The sequence below is a fragment of the Apodemus sylvaticus genome, chromosome 5 (assembly GCF_947179515.1).
Source record: "Apodemus sylvaticus chromosome 5, mApoSyl1.1, whole genome shotgun sequence".
In the NCBI taxonomy this organism is placed as follows: domain Eukaryota; kingdom Metazoa; phylum Chordata; class Mammalia; order Rodentia; family Muridae; genus Apodemus; species Apodemus sylvaticus.
In genome coordinates this window covers 7549176-7562250 of record NC_067476.1, presented here as the reverse complement: position 1 = coordinate 7562250, position 13075 = coordinate 7549176, and the positions used below count along the sequence as shown (strand labels likewise).

Genomic DNA, 13075 nt, shown 5'->3' with positions numbered 1-13075 from the left:
GCTGAGCTCAGCTCCTCCAGCACCATGCCCGCCTGAATGCTGCCAAGCTCTTACCTTGACAATAATGGACTGAACCTCTGAACCTGTAGGCCAGCCCCAATTAAATGCTCTCCATATAAGACTTGCCTTGGTCATGGTGTTTATCCACAGCAATCAAACCCCAAGACAGCTAGGAATGGTGGTTGTGAGTTTGACCCAGGAGGGACTCACTACCAGCATTCTCCAGAGGGCCAGGTAGAGTGTTATTTAGCAGCTGATGTGCAGAGGGTAAGGTCTGAAACAAGAGACGGAGTGATGGTGAGAAGTGTCATCCAAGAAGGGGGAGGTTAGGGAGGTATGAACCTCTGATGAATGCTGGGCCACCTCTACCATGTCTATGCCTAGGGGTTGAGGGTGTGGGGTGGGTACCCTCTGTGTTTTGATTGTGCGTAATGTGATTGATGGCTGTGACAAATGCTATAGTAATGTTTACTAGTGATCCCTGCCTCCTATCTGGAGTAACATGGAGTCTTAACTAGGATATAAAAGATCTCCCATTCTGCACAAAAGATAGAACACCTCCTACAGGGCCAATAAAGGCAGGCTCCATAACTTTCTGGCCGATGTAATAGATAGCAATCTTTAGTTGGGTCATAAAGAAAGCAAGCAGAGGGAACAGGTGTTTTAGAAGCTGGTTTGGGCAATTCTTTGAGTTCAAGGCCAGGCTGGTCTACAAAATGAGTTCTAAGACAGCCAGGGCTGTTACACAGAAAAAACTTATTTTGAAAACCAAACCAAACCAAAGAAGTTGATTTAGGTATTATAGGAATAGGGATCTCCTTTTGGCAAACTGCTGGTGACAGTCTTGAGACCCCACCCTGAGAGTAGTGTGCTTGAACTGCTGAGTGTAGGTTTCCTTGTTACAGGATATTTGATTATTGTACTTAGAAAACCTAATTGTTAGACAAATATAAGAGCTTAAACAGATGTCAGATGCTGTTAGATATGTCCTGTAGAAATGCCATTTGGGTGTGTCTCTAAAAGCCTCCAGAGAGAAGAATGCTAAAGAATGGAAAGTTCCTGCCTATTTTAAGACAAGTTGCTTGGGAGAGGTTTTTATGGTCTTTGCTCTATGAATGAGTCAAATTCAGTTGGATGGCCTTGGGATGCCGCACTGTAAAAGTGAAATGGTTGGGCCCCAACCGTCTTGGCTTTGAGCCTCATTACCATGACCTGTGAAAGCATTCTCTCTCTCTCTCTCTCTCTCCCACCCTCCCTTTCTTCCTCTCCCTCTCCCTCCCTCCGTCTCTTTCCTTCTCTCCCTTTCCCTCCCTCTCTCTCCCTCTCTTTCCTTCTCTCCCTCTCCATCTCCCTCTCTCCCTCTCTTTCATCTCTCTTTTGGCTTGAAAAAGCCTTCATGGAAGAAGCTCCTGACAAGAGATAGGGATTCTCTCATTGGGCTTGCAGGAACCATGGAGAAGCAGCTGTCGGATGCAGAGAGACAGTATTCTAGGAATGAGCGCAAAGGAGCCCTTATGAGTTTGGAGGCGCTCAAGAGAAAGACCAGTTCAGAAGCACAACTCAGACAGAAAGAGCTTTCTAAAGAGCAAGCAGTTTAGTTGAAGTTGCCAAGCTGGGTTTCAGGAATCTTGTGAAATTATTGGCACCTCTACTCCTGTGCCCCTCCCCCCAAATCTTCAATCTTAATTCTAACTGTATTTTTAACTTTAGCCTTTTATCATCTAGAGTAGTTTGCCAAAATATCTGGTTTCTTGATAAGTTTGGAATCTCTTGTTTTATTCATAGGAGTTGCTCTATCTCTGTTGAATGGTTTATTTAAGTTTTCAGCAGCTCTGTTTGACCTCTCAGGCTTTAATTTTCTAGTTGTTTTTCAGAACAGTCTTTCCTTGGTGGACAAAAAAACCAAATGGTTTATGTTGTTTTTATCAGGCCTTGAGGGAGTTTAGTCAGTTTTCTACAATAAGGAATTCCCTCGAATATCTTTGTATGACCTAAATTCATGAGCTTTTATGTCCGTTCCTTCCACGTCTTCTATATTTCACAGGAAAGTTCCTCTGTGAATTATAGTTAAAGAGGAATTTATCCTTAGGAACTTTGTAAGCAGTCCTTTAGGGAATGACCTGATCTTTCCCAGCCACAGCAATGGGCATATTGTGCTTTTATATCTCCTGTAATTGTTTGTCCAACCACAAATGAATTGTGAGCATTAGATTCTATATCTGAAGTAGTTTTAATCCATTCATAAAGAGGTCTGGATCTGGTCCTTAACCCTTCCTGCATTCAGCATTAGCATTCTCTCTCTCTCTCTCTCTCTCTCTCTCTCTCTCTCTCTCTCTCTCTCTCTCTCTCTGGTTTTTTGAGACAGGGTTTCTCTGTATAGCCCTAGCTGTCCTGGAGCTCACTCTGTAGACCAGGCTGGCCTCAAACTCAGAAATCTGCCTGCCTCTGCCTCCCAGAGTGCTGGGATTACAGGCGTGCGCCACCACTGCCCGGAACCATGTGTGTTCTTTTGTGATTGGGTTACCTCATTCAGGATGATATTTTCTAGTTCCATCCATTTGCCTAAGAATTTCATGAAGTCATTGGTTTTTTTGGTAAAGATTTATTTATTTATTTATTATATATAAGTACACTGTCTTCAGACACATCAGAACAGGGTGTCAGATCTTGTTATGGATGGTTGTGAGCCACCATGTGGTTGCTGGGATTTGAACTCAGGACCTTCAGAAGAGCAGTCAGTGCTCTTAACTGCTGAGCCATCTCTCCAGCCCGAATTCATTGTTTTTAATAGCTGAGTAGTATTCCATTGTGTAAATATACCACATTTTCTGTATCCATTCCTCTGTTGAGGGACATCTGGGTTCTTTTCAGCTTCTGGCTATTATAAATAAGGCTGCTATGAACATAGTGGAGGATGTGTCTTTATTAGATGTTGGAGAGTCCTCTGGGTATATGCCCAGTAGTGGTATAGCTGGATCTTCCAGTAGTACTATGTCCAATTTTCTGAGGACAAACCACCAAACTGATTTTTAGAGTGGTTGTACCAGTTTGCAATCCCACCAGGAGTGGAGGAGTGTTCCTTTTTCTCCACATCTTCGCCAGCACCTGCTGTCACCTGAGTTTTTGATCTTAGCCATTCTGACTGGTTTTAACTCTTTTTAAATTTCTAATGCTCCTTCCTCTGACATGGAAACTTCTGGTTTCTTTGAAAAGTCAGCTATGTCAAATGATGTTTTGCTGGGGAACACAAGTGAAAGGATGTCTTGCTAAAACAGACACGTGAAAGAATGTTTTCCTGAAGCAGACACAGGTGAAGGGATGTTTTGCTGGAGCAGACATGTGAAAGTATGTGTAATGAAGGAGTGTAAATATGACCCCACAGGCGGTGGGAGCTAGAGCATTGCTCTGCTTTGTTATTCTTCGCTAACAACCCACAGGTATTGGCTCACCTTACGTAGTGTTGATGGTTTGTGATGATGCCAGAGAGAAATTCAAAGAACTTCTTGGAAGGTTCCTGTGACTTCTTGCTGCTTCTGCAGCCTTGGGTTGGTTGTTGAGCCTATGGCTTCCTCAGGACTGGACCACAACTGCTGGGTCATGTATGGTGTCTGTCTGCTGAGAGGACTGGACTGCAGCTGCTGATTCATATTTGGTGTTTGCCATGGGACTGAACTGTTGATATCCTGACAACAAAGATTGGACTGGCCCCCAAAGAAATATTCCTAAACAGGTTTACTTCCCCTATGTCCTAATAAATTTTCTCTTCCACTACCTCTGGTGGGTGGTGGGCAAGAGGAGAGGTTAAATGTATCCTAAAATAGGCTGCAAAAATTTATGCCTACATTCCTCAGAGACATATTATTTTTAATATGATTGTCTATACAAGTTTTTCTTTCTTTACACTTAAGCATATTACATTTTACCTTGTTGGAGGCTCCTATCTGTGCTTGGATTCCTTCTGCTTGTTGTCTCCATTGAGCTGTTCTGTTTGTACTTTGTGCTGCAGCTAGCCTGCCCCAACTGTTCAGCCAGCTTACTGTGCTGGTTGTTGGCCCAGAGGTGAGAGAGGTGGTTCCAGGCTCGAGTGCCCTTTGCCGGGTTCTCCACCCTGTCAATCCTGTGCACGGCTGCAGGCTTTCACACATGGGCTCTTTTCTCAGGCTCTAACCTTGGCTTTTCTTCCCCATGTTAGGAGCAAATATAACCATGGGCCTTTCTAATTCCCAAATAATGACACTGGGAACTCTACTTATTTATAAACATTTGTCTTTATAGAAGGCATTGTTTCCCACTCGTTCATAACTCAGCCTGTTTATTTATTCCAAGTTCTGCCACATGACTGGTTAGTTACCTCTTCTTCCTTCCCAGCCTGCTTTTTCCTCCATTTCCAGCTGACTCTTTCCCACAGTTCCTCACTCTCTCCAGAAGTCCCATTTTACTATTCTGCCTTTGCTATAGGCCATAGGCTCTTTATTTTAATCAATCAGAAGGTGTCCTAGGCAGGCAAGGAAGGACAGAGACATCGTCACACAGACCGTCACTTCAACATGTAAGAACTACTCTGAATAAGTGTTGATAGGAAGAAATAGAGAAGACAGTAAGTTTGTTTGTGTGGTGGCAGAAGTTGCCACCATTGAAAATTGAGCACGCCAGTTTTTGGCCACTGAACTGTATCAAGGCAAGCTGTTTGTTGTAACAGAGTGAGGAGTCAGAGAGAGGACACCATGTAGCTGAGTTATGAGGAGACACACATAGAGGTGGAGGAAAGAAGTCGCTGAAGAGGTGGTCTCTAGAATTTGGAACCAAATATAAGGAGTGGCTGAAGCCAGCAGAAGCGGATGATTTGTACACATCCTCAGAGAGTCAAATCAGCAGTTCGAGTTGGTTTGAAATGTTAAGATGTCAGGTAGTAGTGGTGTGAACCTTCAGTCCCAGCACGCGGGAGGCAGAGTTTGGGGCAACCTGGTCTATAGAGTGAGTTCCAGGACAGCCAGGCTTTCACAGAGAAACCCTGTCTCAAAAGAAAAAAAATGTTGACGTATGGGCTTAAGGATAAGTGTGTCATCCTCTACCAAGAGAGAGAAATTGGGAAGAAAGTTGAGTTTGGAGTCCCTTCTCTGTTAGGAGATGGGATAGGTATGAGGAGAGAACACAGGAGTGGGTGATTGGAAGGTTAACCTTTTTATTTGGGTATTAGGAGTTCGGATGTGTCCAGAGCACACAGGCAAGGGGGGTCCACCCTTGGATAGTATGGTCTAATTTTTCAATTAGTATGCAAGATACACAAAGGAAAGTTCTAGGTGGTGACCCAGGTTCCTGAAAGTTTCTCCCTCCCTTTCTGTGACACAGAGAGGAAGCAAGTTAAATTTAGAAGACGCAGGGCCTGCAGCAGAGCCTGTCGAAGCTTTAGAAAGAGTTTGGTAGTGGGAATGAAGAAGGGCTCACAGGAAGGGCCACAGGCTGCTTCATAAGGGGCAGAAAAGAAAAGAGAAAGAAGGAATCCAAGAGTGTAAGAAGGCAGCCATTCGGGCTGGTGAGATGGCTCAGCGATTAAGAACACTGACTGCTCTCCCAAAGGTCCTGAGTTCAAACCCCAGCAACCACATGGTGGCTCACAACCATCCGTAATGAGATCTGACCCCTGTTCTGGTGTGTCTGAAGACAGCTATGGTGTACTTACATATAATAAATAAATAAATCTTTAAAAAAAAAAGAAGGCAGCCATTCCCAGGAAGATTAGAATTTTGTCTTGAAAGTGACTAGATTAGATGCTTCCTGCCTAGGGTAAACAAAACAAAACAAACCCCTCTAACCAAAGATAATCCTCTTATCATCCAACTACGAAACTTTTGCTCCTATCTAAGGAAAAAGCAAGACATTTCCTGTCCTGGTTGTTCAGAAAGTTTTGTGTTTTTTTTTTTTTTTAAATTTTTTGTTTGTTAGCATCATCAGCACTTTTTTTATTAGATATTTGCTTTATTTACATTTCAAATGGTATCCCCTTTCCTTGTTACCCCTCTGAAAAGCCCCTATCCCATCCCCCTCCCCAGATATTTTCAATGAACTAAAAATAAAATTAAAGGTTCTCTGGATACCTCTCCTACTCAATTCTAATCTCTATCAGTTTTAATGGTATCATTTCCTGTGGAAATATCAACAAATTTACGTCCCCCAACATAAAACTTTCTCTGGCTTCTATTCTGATGGTAACATATTCTTATAGTGTACAGGGTGATTTTATCCCAGAGTTATTTTTCTATAACCTAGTATCTCACAGCTGTTATTCCTTTCTCATTAACATTCAGAATAACTAAAATTAATAGAGCATTATTTAGTCTGTCCCTGGGGGTCATTATTTACCCTTTTGGTTTTCTAAACATTTCCTTTAAGCTACAACTAGATTTTTCTTCAAGTGTTCGTCCTGTAGGATAGTGTGGTATACCTGTAATATGCTTTATATTATAATATGCAAAGAATTGCTTCATCTTGCTGGGAACATCTGGAAGCACATCTGGAAGCACTGTGGGTCTTGATTTGTACAGGTAACACCACAATGGCTGTAACTCCCACAATGTGGAACTACGGAATCCACCTGCTCAGATCTCAAAGTAGGTGCCATTGAAACCCTTATCGGTATCAATGATATGGAGCACAAACTTTAGTTTTCTAAATTCTGCAAAATGAAACGCATCAATCTGTCAAGATTTCATTTCTTTTGTGGCCCATGGGGCTACTTCCAGCGGGCAATGGAGTCTGGTTATACAGAGAACAAGTAGGACGTTTTTTTATAATTTTCTTGGCTGTTGCCAGGTGATTGAAATTTTTTTCTTCAAGTTTACTGTTAAGATGGTGTTTTTTTTTTTAAATAAAGCTTTGTGTGTTTTAACACATTTCCTATTAATAATTGGTCAATATCTTCATTTCCTTGTGCAATGGACCTGGCACTGTAGTGGGTTGGCTGCTTGTATTCTAATGCTAATTTTGGGCCACCAAGTCTGGTTGCTCCACAGATGAGAGAGTCCTCACACAAGCTGCTGAGTGACCCTGACCCCAAGTTATTACTGATTGGTAAATAAAGATGCCAACACCCAATAGCTGGACAGAAGAGATATGCGTGGGGTTTGGGTTTCATGGGCATGGGGCTGGAGGGGGGCCACGAGGAAAGAAGAAAGTGCAGGAGGAGGAGGGAGAAGCTGCCATGGGTTGGGAGTCCAGAGAACTGACCCTGGGGGCTGGCGTTCCAATTGGAGTTAAGAGCAGCCCAGACGAAACAGTACCTAGTAACTCGGGGTTATCACTAAAAAAGTAGATTCTAAAAGCAGAAAGGGTAGATATCTGCCCAGCTCCTGTGCTGTTTAAGGTTTATTGTGAACATAAAGGATGTGTGTGTCTTTCATTCAGAAACTAAAGGGTCAAAGGCAGGGTAGAAACCTTGGCCCAGGATTTAAGTAATTTCCACAACACTGGCAAGCCTGTATGAGACAGAATATGGGTGATATATAATGGATAGTTTCTATTTATGATTGCTTGTTGAAGCGGTATAAATAACAAAATTAATTCTGAGTTATCTGGAATAAATTCAGCAGTTTCTATATGCAAAACAACTCTTTCTTCATATTGAAAGTCATTAATTATTTTAAGAGATTCAGGAAAATCTAATACTGTAAAAATTGTATATAGCTCTGATTTTTGACCTGAAATATGTGGGTTTTGAATGACTTTGCTCATTTTGTCTGACTTATAGCTTGCTATTCTCAACTTATTTGCATCAGTACAGACTGTAGGTGCTTCAGGAATTGCCACTCCCTTTAAAATGTGTGGCAGAATCCAATTAGTTCTTTTTATACACCGAAGATGTTTGCTTTTAGAATATTTACTGTTAATTTCTCCAAAAGAGTTGCTACAACCTCTTTGCCAGTCTTCATTGATTAACCATAATGACACATTGTTGTTTTTTCTAAGATACTAAGCTTCTGCCTGTTCCTGACAACTGACATAGTCTTATTCTACCTTTTATGATTAAATCAGAAACTTTTTCTATGTAATTCATTAATGTTTTACTTTGTGTCCTAAGAAAATCAATCATCTCTTAGCATAATGAGCCCAGGAGTAGAATGAGTTAAAGGCAAAATAACCAAAATATAACCAAGTTTGGGATCTATGCAATCCATATATTATGTCTTGCAGACTCTGTTCTACTAGAGTTTCTCTCTCTCTCTCTCTCTCTCTCTCTCTCTCTCTCTCTCTCTCTCTCTCTCTCTCTCTCTTTCTCTCTCTCTGCCTCAGCTGTTAACCATTTTGGACTGTTTAAGTCCAAATCTCCTTATAACATTTGAAACAAATTACTTACATATAGAGTAGTTAATCCAGTGATAGCCCATAGCCAATTAATATCTCCCATTAATTTTGAAAATAATTAAGAGGTTGCAACTTATCTCTTCTGCTCTGTACCTTTTGTGGTTGAATTTTTAGTTGACTTATTTTATAACCCAAGTAGTTAAGAGGTTCTCCTCTCTGTAGCTTTTCAGGACCATTCTGTAGCCTCAACATGGCAGAATTCTTTGTGTTTCCTTAAACATTTTCTTTTAAATACCTGCATCAGGATCAGCCAACCAAATATCACTCATGTATTGATAAATAAAGGATTGAGAAAACTGACTACTAATTATTTCTAGTGTTTGTTGCACAAAATATTGACATAAAGTAGGACTGTGTAACATTCCCTGTAGAAGGACTTTCCCCTGATATCTTTTTACAAGTTGAGCATTACTATTAAGTAGGCACTGTGAGAGGAAAGCAAACCTTTCCCTATTCTGCTCATACAAGGGGATAGTAAAAAAATTAATCATTCAAATCAATTACTTTCATAGGCCATGATTTAGGTAATAAAATAGGCAAAGGAGCTCCAAGCTATAACAAACCCATTATTCTATCCACCACTCTTAAAACTCAAGTACCTGTAACTTTTCCTTAGTTAAGAGTCATTACAGGGTTGGAGAGATGGCTCAGCGGTTAAGAGCACTGATTGCTCTTCCAAAGGTCCTGAATTCAAATCCCAGCAACCACATGGTGGCTCACAATCATCCATAAAAGAGATCTGGCACCCTCTTCTGGGGTGTCTGAGGACAGCTACAATGTACTTAGATAAATAAATCTTTTTTTTAAAATGGCCTTTAATCACAGCACTTGGCAGGCAGAGGCAGGTGGATCTTTAAGTTTGAGGTCAGTCTGGTCTACAGAGTGAGTTCCAGGACAGACAGGGCTACACAGAAAAACCCTGTCTCAAACAAACAAACAAACAAACAAACAAACACAACAACAAGAAAGCCATTACTCTACCACACAGGCTTGTCAGTCAACTCTTTTAAGGGCAGAGGTGTTGGTACTTCAGATGGTCCCCATTATACATTTGGAAAGTTGGTCTCTGCTATGCCCTGTGTTTGAAGAATTGGCAAACCATGCTTTGTTTTTTGTTTGTTTTTGCTTTTTTGATGACATATATTAACACCTTCCCAAGGAACATCCACTATTTCACCTCTCATGTCTCTGAGTACTCCACTCTTGTAAAAAAAAAAATCCCTTCCCCATACATTTATGGGTATTTCAGTGACATACAGCTTTTAACTTTACTTTTTGATCTTACAGTCCCACACATTTAGCCCATCACACACTTCTGCTTTATCTGAGATAACTTCCCAATTCCTAGAAACTGGGCATAAACCTTTTGAAGTGGCCATTCTGGATTCCAAGATTTTTGTGAAATGATGGTTACAGTAGCTCCTGTATCCACCAAGCCACCTTGTTGTTGTGGTGGTGGTTGTTGTTGTTTTTTTTTTTTGTTGTTCTTCTTCTTCCTCTTTTTTTTTTTTTTTTTTTTTTTTTTTTTAGCTTTATTCATTCATTATATGTAAGTACACTGTAGCTGTTTTCAGACACTCCAGAAGAGGGCATCAGATCCTGTTACGGATGGCTGTGAGTCACCATGTGGTTGCTGGGATTTGAATTCAGGACCTTCAGAAGAGCAGTCAGTGCTCTTAACCACTGAGTCATCTCTCCAGCCCCTCCACAAAGCCTTCTATTTCGATACCATTTACTAAAGTTTACTCGAAATTTTAGTTTGGCTTCTGATCATTATCTGCTTTCCAGAACACAGTTTCCCAGTACTTCCAAGCCCTCCTGTTCTTCCTGCTGGAATGGCTTGCTTTTGATGAACGAAAACAGTTACATCCTGTCACAGTGCTAAATTGCATCTCTCCTTCAACCTCTCTTTTGAAATCTTCATCTATAATTCCTGGATGCACAATGAATCCTTGGGAAGTCAGTCTTCCCAAGATCATCCTTACTGTCCCTGAGGGCAAAGGATATAACTGAATTTTGGGGGATAGAGTAAGATATTTAGCTATGGCCAAGTCTAGAGCTGAGCTGCCTGCAGTAACATATATTAAATCTCCAATTCTGAGTAGAGGTTTTTCAGTCTGCATGTCACTCCTTGCCTGAAATGGTTTATACTTTCTACTGTAGGGCCACAATCTAGATCCCCAAGGCCATTTTCTGACAGTAAGAAATTACCTTGAATATCTCTTTTGGATATGCAGTCATTGGTCCAAAGGCAATACTCGCACACTTCTGGAAATCTAGGCCCTCTTTCTTGTTTATAAAAATACTGTCCTTAGAGATGTCTTGTTAATGATTTTGTTGCAAATGACCATATTTCCTACAATTAGAGCACCAAGCATTTTGAGATCTGAGACCCTCAGTGACTTGGTCACAGTCTCTTTGCAAATGACCATGTTTCCCACAATTGAATCACCGGACACTTTGATATTGGAGATCTCTAGCTATACCTTGACCTATGATATCAGTGTGGCACACATAAGAACTGACATTGGCCATGCCCCTATCCACTTGTCCACAGGCACTACTCATGCCTCTAATGGTCTAATAACATTTTTTTACATTTGGTATTTGAATTTTCACACACCAGGGTCTCTGTCAACACCTGCCTTGTATATAGCTTTGTTTACAGCTGAAACTAATCTTTGTAAAAAAAAAAATCAGTGAAGGCTTCTCCAGAGCCTTGTATAATCTTGGAAAATGAAATAGACTTTTTCCAGGGCTCTTCAACTTTGTCCCAAACTCTTAAAGTTGCTAAGCAACATTGTTCTATATTAGTGTCCTCAAATTGAATCTGTTTTTGTATTTAAGACCAGTAAGTGATCTTTCACTATATTCATTCCCTTTGTTCTATTTTGCTGTTCAATATTCATGGATTCTTCCCTCAACCAAGTTAACCATTGTAATTGCTGACTGTAATTATTATCCCTTGCAATCTTGAGTAATAATTCAATTTTCAGTAGCCCCAGTTATTTAGAATTTGTTTTATATAAGGTGAGTGCATCCCATATAAAATTATGGCTTCTTTAAAATGCTTTTGATCTATCATTTCTGTAGGATGCCATTCTATCTCGGCATAACCTTGTTCCACACCATTAGCAGGCATATGTTGTAAGACTACTGGGAAAGCTGATGGTGACCTAGTAACCCGGCTGCCCCTCCTCCCACTCTGGCAGCACAGTTGGTTCAAGATTAACCCTTCTTTCCATACAAGCTGTTTCCTCAGATTGTCCTCCCACTCTTTCAGATTCTCTCTCACCCAACCACCCTCTGGCACAGTTTCTTTCCCTCTTTCTTCCTGCAGGTTACTCACGGGGACTGAGCCTTTTTATTCTTTCTTTTCTGGTGCTCCACGACTCTCAAGAGTTTCCATCTCCACCTGAAACCTCTCCAGTTGCTCTGCCATTTCTGCAACCCTTCCAGGAGAGAGAGAGAGAGAGAGAGAGAGAGAGAGAGAGAGAGAGAGAGAGAGAGAGAGAGAGAGAGCAGAATGAATGACCCCTTTTGTTTTCCTATTTCAGCCACTATTTTTTTTCAGGTCCCTTCATTTCTACCTGAAAAATTTCCAAGTGCTCAACCAGTCTTTCAAACTTTTTTGGAACATAGTATATGAAGAAGAAACAATCAACCAACCAACAACAACTAGCCCAGAAAATCCTCTCTGGGTGCAAAGCAGGGAACATTCCAGCAGCAACAGACAATAGGTAGGAGAGAAAGAAGGATAGAGGTTGGGAGAAAGAATTAGAGATCCCTGAATCTAACTTCTTTTCTTTTGTTTCTGCTTTGAGCATGACTACTAACAAACCACAACCCACCCCTCTGAATAACCAACAACCACTGCCCCCATTGGTCTCTTAGCATTTATATACTGAAAATTCCCAGAATTCCAAATGTCACACAATCTCAAAAACAATCTGTAGTTGGCAAACCTTGACTCTGCTACTTCATAGCCAGCTGCTGTGAAGTAGCTCCATATCCCCACACCTGGGATTAAAACAAAAAAATATTTTTATTTCTCCCTCCCTCTCTCTCTCTCCCTCTCTCTGTTTTCTGGTCACTGGATTCAGTTTAGCAGACATTCAAATGTCTTTTGAGGGTGGATAATATTAAAGTTGTTTTAAAGTTCTTGTTTAATATCCAGACTTTAATGTTTAAAGTTTAATAATTTAACTTTTTGTCCATTTTTCTTCAGCAACAGATTCAAAAGATATCTAACCAGACTTTTAATCAGTTCCTATTACAGGATTACAAGCCTCTAGCTACAGAGCCAGGAATCTGCAACTCCTGATTATATCTTTATAGTAAAGATCAAGTCAAGGAAGAGAATCCCACCAATCCCTGAGCTTGCTACAGAATCCCACCAATCCCTGAGCTTGCCCCCAAATCAGGCCACATAATCCCTTGGTTGGAGAACCTTGCTATTAAGGTAGCAGTCCTCCATGACTCCATAGCTTTCTGAACTAGGTGCAAAATGGGGGACTTCCATTCTCAGCAGGGCTTCCCGGTCTCTGCCTGTCTTTGGAGAGTGTCCCTGAACACAGGTGACTGGCCTTGTCTGAGAAGTGACCCTTTGCAAGGCTGCATAACTCAGTCCACATGTCTCACTCTGGCTTCCCGCCAACATAATTAGGTGCTGTATTATAATCAATCGGCTCCTCCTGCTCTCTTGATGTCATGACCA

At 41.1% G+C, this 13075-nt stretch overlaps 1 long non-coding RNA gene across 1 annotated transcript in view; it reads left to right on the top strand.

The window, feature by feature from the left end:
• Positions 1–13075, top strand: part of LOC127684111 (uncharacterized) — a 14714-nt gene extending 1639 nt beyond the window's left edge. Inside the window, exons 2-3 of the long non-coding RNA XR_007977730.1 lie at positions 11933–12098; positions 12626–13075. This is a non-coding gene — a long non-coding RNA (uncharacterized LOC127684111). The remainder of the gene's footprint in view (positions 1–11932; positions 12099–12625) is intronic.